This window comes from Kryptolebias marmoratus, linkage group LG11 (assembly GCF_001649575.2).
Source record: "Kryptolebias marmoratus isolate JLee-2015 linkage group LG11, ASM164957v2, whole genome shotgun sequence".
Taxonomy (NCBI): domain Eukaryota; kingdom Metazoa; phylum Chordata; class Actinopteri; order Cyprinodontiformes; family Rivulidae; genus Kryptolebias; species Kryptolebias marmoratus.
Window position 1 is genome coordinate 13,213,771 of NC_051440.1, and position 8,986 is coordinate 13,222,756.

Consider the following 8,986-nt stretch of genomic DNA (forward strand, 5'->3'; position numbering starts at 1 on the left):
TTTAGCCTGACTCCTCCATGAGTTTTCCAACCTGACTCTCTAGAGTGAACTTGCTCAGCTTGCCAGCTGCTGTAGGTAAGATACTAACTACTGATATGCACTCCATCAAAGCCCACTTCAGGAAAAAAAACTATTATTCCTTTAAAAAACTCCTTTTTGTTTAATGAAAACTGAATCAGAATGTAGATGGATGATGATTTTATTTCAAGTTTAATATCTAGACACAAGATGTTTCATACCTTACTGTAAAGTCCATTCTTTGTGAATTTAATGCTTAATATCTTCATATCGCGTCAGAAAAGCCTGAAGATTGGACCGGGACAGACTGACTGTGATTTCACAAATCAAGCTCACAGGCTTATCTCTTGGCATTAAATTTTCAAAAAGCACAGAGAGAAAAAAATTACATTCCTATTAATAAAAGAAAAATCTTCTGTCTTGTCAAACTGGGAAATATGTGATTTGACACAAGGAAGTTCAAATATTGAGCTTCAGGAAAAGAATAAAACCACACTGTAAATTAGGAGGTACTTTAAGGATGATATTTCCCATCTTTAAACCCATGTTTGAAAAGCTTGTGCTTTACTTCAGATGTGTCCACTGATATTCATCATTCAGCAACCTTCAAACAGAGAAGAATGAGCGAGCAAAGTTTTAAAATTATATGATTCAGAATGCTGCTTTCACTCTGTTTATTCATTATTTGTCCTGTTCAAAAGGACATAAATGGGTTAAAGAATTATAGAAAGAAAAGCCCCGAGAGAGAAAGTGAGACCAAATCAACAAATTAAAGACTGTCCTATGAGAGACTAAGCCTCTTATTTTTATTTCAAATGAGGATAGAAATTGACTTCCTTATTGAATCTAATTATTAGCCAGTGCCCTCCAAAAGTCTTCTGAAATCGCCTGGAGAAGCCAGGCTATTAGCATAAACACCACCACTGGCAAGCTTAAAACAAATGGTATATTTAGTCAGTGTTAATGGGATTAAAGTGTGCAGGATTCAGGAGCAGTTCTGCTAACAGTGAGCATCACATCTTCATTATGTATGCCCCGACTTCTCAGTTTCCACATTCTTTGTTTGCGTTTCATTTCTCTCAGCTCGCCCCTCCCTCTTCTGCTAGTCTCGGTTATTCAACAGATTGTGCTCAATCTTGATCCAAAAAATCCCAGACAATCATAAATAATAAAGGATTACACCAATCTGAAAAGCTGATGGCTCGCCAGCGGCAGTGAACACACAGAGGAATAATTGTTGGCCATCTGTGCACCAGATTGGTAAGAGAAAGGGTAAACAAAGAGCACAATGTACCTGGTTAAGATTTCTCCTCTTCCCGTTCTCTTCCTTTAGCCAGAATACATGAAAGGCTTTTGATGGCGATAGCTCCTGCAGATTTCACTGGCTCGCTTCAAGAGGCCCTTTTTTTTGACTAGGGAAGTCTCAGAACTCAGACTGACAAACTACGCCTGTCAAGAATCTAACAGTGCTTCGGGTTAACTCTCTGTCTGCAACCTAACAGAGCTTGGAGCAAAATAATATATGCATGAAGGATGTATGACAACACAAATAATCTTACACAGAAGTCATACTACGAGAGAGAGGAAAATGTAGTTATGGAAGCTTTTGCCTCATAAATTATACCTTTGTAAACTGCGATTTGGTTGTTACTGCACATTCAAGAAGCTATCTACAACAGGTAAGATATTAATTGTTCATAATGTTTTCTCAGAGCCCCACTTCAAAACATCTGAGCTATCCATTTATTGTACCCATAGCATTCAATGTTTGAGTAAAAACTGCCAAATTTTATTTCACAGCTGTGTCATCTGTATTTTTTTTTCAACTGGATGCTTAAAGAAAGCCACAGTTTGGCTTACTTAGCAGCTTTACAGTCTGTGCAGAGAGTGAAAAATGACCTTACGGCTTCCCATCCATCCCATCTGGAGGACCCTCATTATGGCGCAAGATTTATATATGCAAATGCAGAGACACAGAGAAAGAGAGAGAGAGAGAGAGAGAGAGAGAGAGAGAGAGATATCAAGATAAATAGCGTCAGATTCTGGAGCAGGGAGGAGACAAAAGATAGTGCAGAGACATAATGAGCTCTGTTTATGTGCAGTGTTGCTTGGCCTGTTGACAACAGATAATGAAGTTACAGTTAGTGGGGGGATCTGCTGGCACTAATTAAGCTTGCTGTCATTAGCACTGCTGGAAAGAGGATGCACTGCCTCCGAAATGGGTGGAGCTAACGCTGGGAAATTCATCACAGCTGCAGCACACCCACCAACACAAACAGGAGCTGTATGTGGTGGATGTGAATACAATTTTATTGCAGGGAATTTCAAATTTTGTGTTCAGCTTTTACGGGAAGACACAAATTCTCTTTTAGGCTGAACTGAATAAACAGAGGCTTGTTTCTTTCAACACAAATATGACTTTCTACAGGAAAAAGATTGATGTGAAGGTGTGGATTACATGAATAGAACATAATGCATTAGTCTTCTGGTGTCTAAATACATAAAATCACTGTTTATGTTAAACAGCTTATGCAGGAAATATTTTACACCTAAGTGAACATAAAGAGCGGATTGGCTGCTGCAGAAGCCACAGCTCTGACATCTGGAAATGTGGCATTCACCACTGAGCTGTTAGAAAGTGGGAGAGTGCTCGATTGACTGTCACAGAGTTGGAGTCAGAGCTCAGCGAGTGCCATATTAACCACAGCTCCATCGCAGCCTGTAATCCAACTCACCACCGAAGCCACCGGTGCTGGCCGCCTGCACAGACCGAGCCTCACTGTTTGTTTATGCAGCACGTAGACTCAGCCATTAAAAGTGGGAAGCCTGTCAAAAATAAAAAGAGACTTTTCATGTTTGAGGGCTGCAATTGTGGCTCTTGTGTGATGTTTTTCCTCCACGTTGACCCCTATTGCTTTGAGGTCAGGAAGCCATTTAAGCCTGGTCTGATGAGCTGGCTGATTTGCTGGGCCAAACGCAGTATTTCTGAATGTGGCGGTGTAGTGAGGGGCCCCTGTGACAGAGATACTCTGGTTGCATACAGTGAATATATATCAATGAAATCCTGACAGCCTTGCTATAATGGGTCCTCAAGCAAAAAAAGGCAAATATTTTTCACACTTCCTTTATGTTCTTCTCACCTGCGCTCATCTTCATAAAAATCAACACTTCGAGATAAAGGTAACTATCCAACAAGCTGTGAAAAGGCTGAGCTACACTTAGTAGGAAATAAAGGTCAATTGTTCCTATAGGACTTAAATTACCTTTTCTATAGCTCTCCAGAATCTGTTAACAAATGATGCAAGTTGTTTTAAACATCTATTCACAACTCACAACCATTCAAATAATGAAGCAGCAAAGAGAGAATGTGGAAATTTGCTATGCAGTTAACTTGTGACAGCCACCAATTAGGTTTATGGTTTGGGCGCCTCTGGGCCACTGTCGCCAGGCCTCAGTCTCCCTCTGATGTCATTACACAAATCTGCCGAAGTCTGACAGAGCAACAGGCTTGTGCTGTAGGACACAGGGAGGGAGAGGAGGAGAAGGAAAGGTGGTTTGGCTCCTCTCCCTCTGATAGCAGCAGATAAGCCTGCCTTTGGGGCCTTATATCTCATCTGTGCTTCCTGTGTAGATGTAAGTTTCAGTCTGGCTGATTACATCAGCAGAGCCTGCGAGGGACAGAGGCCGGCAGCTGGGGGACTGTGACGACTCCCTTCATGCGACAAATGCATCCCCCTCCACCCTTCATAGACTAACAAAGCAGGATCAGGGTACACTGTGGGAAAGAGTGAGTCCCTAGAGGAGCCAGAATTAAAACTGTCATCTTTTGTTTAATCTAAGAGTTCCCCCCTCTGAGCATTGTTTTTACTGTTAGCTGCACGATGTGTCCACAGATATTGATATTAGTGGACAGCATGTCTCACTTTGAATCAAAGTCTATACAGCAGCTGTGTGGAGGTGTATGTTCTGACAGAAGCAGCTGAAATGTAGGCCCTCTGTGGACCAAGATGCCATATGACTGTATGAGGTTCATTTTAGGATACATAAACACACCTCCTCTGTTTGTCCAAAAGCCTCCCTATCCATGTATGTACACCACATTCCTGCCACACAGACAGACAGAGAGACAGACAGACAGGCCACATCTGGTGAAGGCCCTCGCCCGTCCTTCCCTTCACTGTCATCCCACCCAGGGAGGGGAAGTGGTGAGGTTGCCGTGGTTGGCCAGATGAGGCCAGCTGTGTGACCACAGACCTCTGAGGGATGGAGGGAGGCATCCAGAGGCCTTATTACAGACCCAGCGTCAGCCTCACAAACAACTACCTCAAAGCTAGCAGCAGCCACTGAGTAGAAGCAGCAAACAGAGCAGGATTTGTTCTGTTACAGTGTAAGAATGAATGCCTGTGTGTTACTAGAAGTGTCAAATTAAATTAATTTTAAATGCAGATGGAATCATTTAAAAAAAAATCCCCCACTTCATCAAAATGTTAAATAATGTTTCCAAGTCTTAAATAAAATGTGAAGTGTTTTTTGATACTGCAGTAGGGTTCATGCAAAACTTTATATATTTTTGAACATCTGGACATCGTGTCCTACTGGTGGATTATGTTTGTGTTATGTATCAGCTTTAATATTTTATTGTTAGATTTTTGTGCTATTGAGACAGTACTGAGTAAAAGAAAGAAAATAATCCCCAATGGTACATTAAAGTGTATTATATCATATCATATCATATCATATCATATCATATCATATCATATTATATCATATCATATCATATCATATCATATCATATCATATCATATCATATCATATCATATCATATGTAATTTATTGTATGCCTTTATATCATATCAAACAAGCATATCTTGTTTTTAAAGCTTTATTGAAGACAATAGCTTAGATGCTGCTTCGTAGACAAATTAAACATATTAAGTCACTGAAATGACAAACTCACTGTAGTGATACAGATGCTGAATAACCGAGGCAGTTTTGGTTGGACTGCGTTGTGCCCCAGTCAGCTGCCAACTCATATTAGCTGAAAGTGAATGTGGCTGAACTGCACCGTCAGCCGGATCACAGGACAGGAAGTTTCAGAGTGATGAAGTCACTATTTTGCCTCAGTCCCAGGGGCATTGATTTGTGAGCTAATCTGGGTCTGTCTCCCCAGATTCTAGGTCTTTCTCTCCCCTGGGAGCTGCTAATGGGACAGTGGGTTGAAGCCACCATACCATGCAGCAGAAGTTCTCACAGCTCACAGCACTGACACCCGTCTGCACAATCACACATCAGGAGGAAAAAGAACAATGCTGACAGTCACAATGTTGTCATTTTGCTGCACACCCAACTGTATGTATACATGTGCAGGCACAGGCACAGAGCAATATACGCACGCACACTTTCACTGAAGCAAATGCAGAATAAATTAAGTATTGCATATATAACCTTGGCTATTCGCAATTTGTCATGCAGCCCGGAGAAGATAATTGAGGCAACCTCCCAGTATGCAAATAGAATGATAATCAGGCTCACTACTCTACCAAGCACATGCACAAAAAGAGAAAAAAAAAACAGTTACATTGTTAGCAATTTCTAATAAAGGACACCTATTGACCTATTTTCTCTTGGAAAGCAATTTGCCCCTCCAAAATAAAACTAATAGGTGGCAAGATGAATGGATTAGAGTGGGCTAGACTGGGTGCACAATGCCATGAGGCACTAAATCACCAGATTATTAGTTTTATGAGCCAAGCCCACGAGAGAATGATTGCTAATGTTCCCAGAGTAACCAAGGGAAATAAAGGTAATGGAGCAATTTATAAATTCTGATTGGTATACATAGAGAACTTCCAGCCCATCTCCTTTGTTATTTTACCGCTCTCGATAAAATACGCCCTGAGCCACACAAACACTACGGTTAGCTATCAAAATCAATACAATCACAGAGCTGCGAGTGCTGCCTCTGCTCCTCTGTTATTTTTAGTGCAATGCAGTCTGACCTGCAGTTATAAATCAAAACCATGTGGAGAGAAGAAAAAAAACAAAACAAAACGAAAAACACCAGCATCAGCCTTCTTAACTTAATTCAAACTGTCTGGAAGACACGCGAAAGATGATTCACCACCAACACTCTGCATACTCAAGGCGCGTGTTTATTGATGAAGACAAGCTCGGTTTGAGATCAAACATCACAATTTGTCTTCCAGATTGTTGCACTGTGATACAGGGAGACAGACAGACAGAGGAACGACACACAGACAGGTGTTCTGTTTAATCCTCCCAGCCCAGATGAATGACCATGTTTCACTCATCCTGTTTTTCTTGTAACCACAAAACTTTCCATCACCCAAACCCAAATCCCTAATTTCCACCTCTTTACAGCTCTCTGATGTCTAAATTGTAAGCTGCACAAACTTCAAATGTCGTCTGAAATGTTCTGCAGATGTAGGCCCTTCTCATGTGGTTTATGAAAGCAGATTTATCTGGTTAGAGGGGTCTCGTTGGGCTGCTACCACAGCCCTCCTGCCTCATTTTCATGTCGAGGTGGGTGGTCTCGTGTTCATTTCTCATGAGGATAGACAGCATGTGTCGTACAATCCTATTGTTTTGTTTTAAGGAAACCACAGAATTATAGTTTAATTACAAACTTGACAACCTATGTTTAATTTTGACGTGTGGCTGAAAGCCCCAGCGCAACTTGATCTGGTTCAGCGTTGAATTACACACTGATCTCGAGGTGAGAAAGGCCAAAACGGTTGTAAAAAATAATACGGCAAGATGGAGGCAGGGTTAGAGTTTCATCGCAGCCCTGAGCAGATTGTCCGCTGGTGCATCTGTGATAGATTTGTTCTGCTGGAGCTTTCACAGCCGAGCGGAGCTGACGTCTTAGCAAGTGTAGACACAGTAAACACACACACACGCACACACACACACCCTCACACTCACTCTACTTGACCTTTAAACAGCAGTGCTGCTGACAGCTCACAAACTCTTATTCTGAGCGAAAATCTTCTCATATACTTTTTTTCCACCCACTTCTTGTTTTTCCGTGGTGAAACGCCATTGCTCACTTGTGTTTTCACTTCCTCATCTTACAGGTGTGAAGTAACACTGTACCTGTGACAGCACAATCTGTTCAGACTTGTTGAGTTCAGGAAAATGTCACTTTTACATATTTAGTGTTCATTTGTGAGTGGGTGATTCAGCAGAAAGAGCCTTTGGTGTCCATATATTTGCATTTTATTTAAAGTTTGTCTTTCCATTTGCACTTCAGTATGGCTGCAAAGAGGATGTTTTTGGGTCACACTGCAAGTTCATCATCACCCCACACTTCCTGTTTTGAAATCGCACCCTACACATAGTGAAACAGATCTTAGCAAATCACAAGGGCAGAAACTCTTTGGGACAACATTTTTATGTTAAATTGTAAAAAAAAAAATTGGCTCTGGAGCATTGTTGCTCATTTTTGTTGCATCGTTTTAATCAAACCATTCTTAATAAACCAATTCACATTCCTCCTAAAGTGTCTTTTTTAATTCCTCACGCAGCTTTCAAGAACCACTGACAGCAGGATGTGGACTCAGGCATGGGTATTGATTTTCCAGCAGATTGATTTCACCACAGATTTCGTGCTGATCTACAGAGAAACAAGCAGCAACAACGAATTCTGTGATCCCACAGCTTCTATACAGTGTGGTTAGGTTTTATCCAAACGCGACAAAGCCTGAAATAATTCTCGTCTTTCTTCCATCAACTTTCCAGCAGCTGGAAGCCGTCAAGGGAAGCCACCCCAAGCAAAATGTTATTCCAGCTTGTTAGCGTTTGAAGTCACAGCGAGCTTGGTTGCAGAAGCTGCTGCCTGTGGTTTATGGCTTGTGGGGTTGCTTAAGATATGGAGTCTCACTTTCCAAGTCAGGATGTCTCACCACCATTGAAGCCACAACTGTAGCTGTGAGATAACACAAGCACATCAAGAAGAAAGAACTTTAGAGCAGACGTGGAGTCTTGACTCACTGAGTGACAGTTTGTGTGTGTATATGCGTGCATGTGCCTCAGATCGTGTTGTTTATCTACATCTTTCAACTGATGCAGCACTGCAACCACTTGCTCAAACACTTCTTCCTCTTCTTGTTTTTTTACATGCTTGTTTTTACCCCAAAAGAGGCAGATTACTATAAGATTATACACTTGACATGTTCTTATGTCAAAACATTTTAATGTTATTTTTATTTTGACAATAAATTAATTAGGCAAGTCAGTATTTTCTTTAGTTACGGGAATCCAAGTAATCGGATAAATTTAGATGACTGAGGTGTCTGCACACTCAGCTGTGTTTACACCTGAGCCAATTTTAGACCAGTAATATTTGCCAGGTTTAGATAGACTTTCTGCGTCTGGATGGTCAGTTAGGGTTGAGACTTGGAAATAGTTCCAGCGTTTTGACTGATTTAGCATCACTTGTGGTGGCACGAATTTGGGCACCATACAGACTTAGTTCAGTCTTAGGACACACACTTGATCCAGTGTACTGGGGTTAATAGTACTGGAGGTATCATTCACAATATACCTGAGAGCAATTAGTTCTGCTGCAACTTGATCTAGTTGAATTAACCTCTTTGACATGGTCTCAAGTGTTGATGGCAAACATTGTGTTAAAATGATTAGATGGCATCGCAGTAACAATGCAAACAGAAAGTTAGTGGGTGTCTCATGGTGGGAACACAAATTCTCAGGTGATCATGGCTGCACTTGCTCAGAATATCTTGAGCCAAAAGAAGTGCTCTGTTGGCCCAGGAGGTAATAGTCATGTAGCAGTATTAATGCAAGGCCTTCAACCAAGCACAATGGTGATTCTGTTCCATGTCTTTTACTTTAATGTACTCTTTACATTCACTTCCTGTTGCTGTTTGGCTAGATTTAGGCAAATAACTACTGCAGTTAGGTTTAAGAAGCAGTAAAGCTTTGTTAA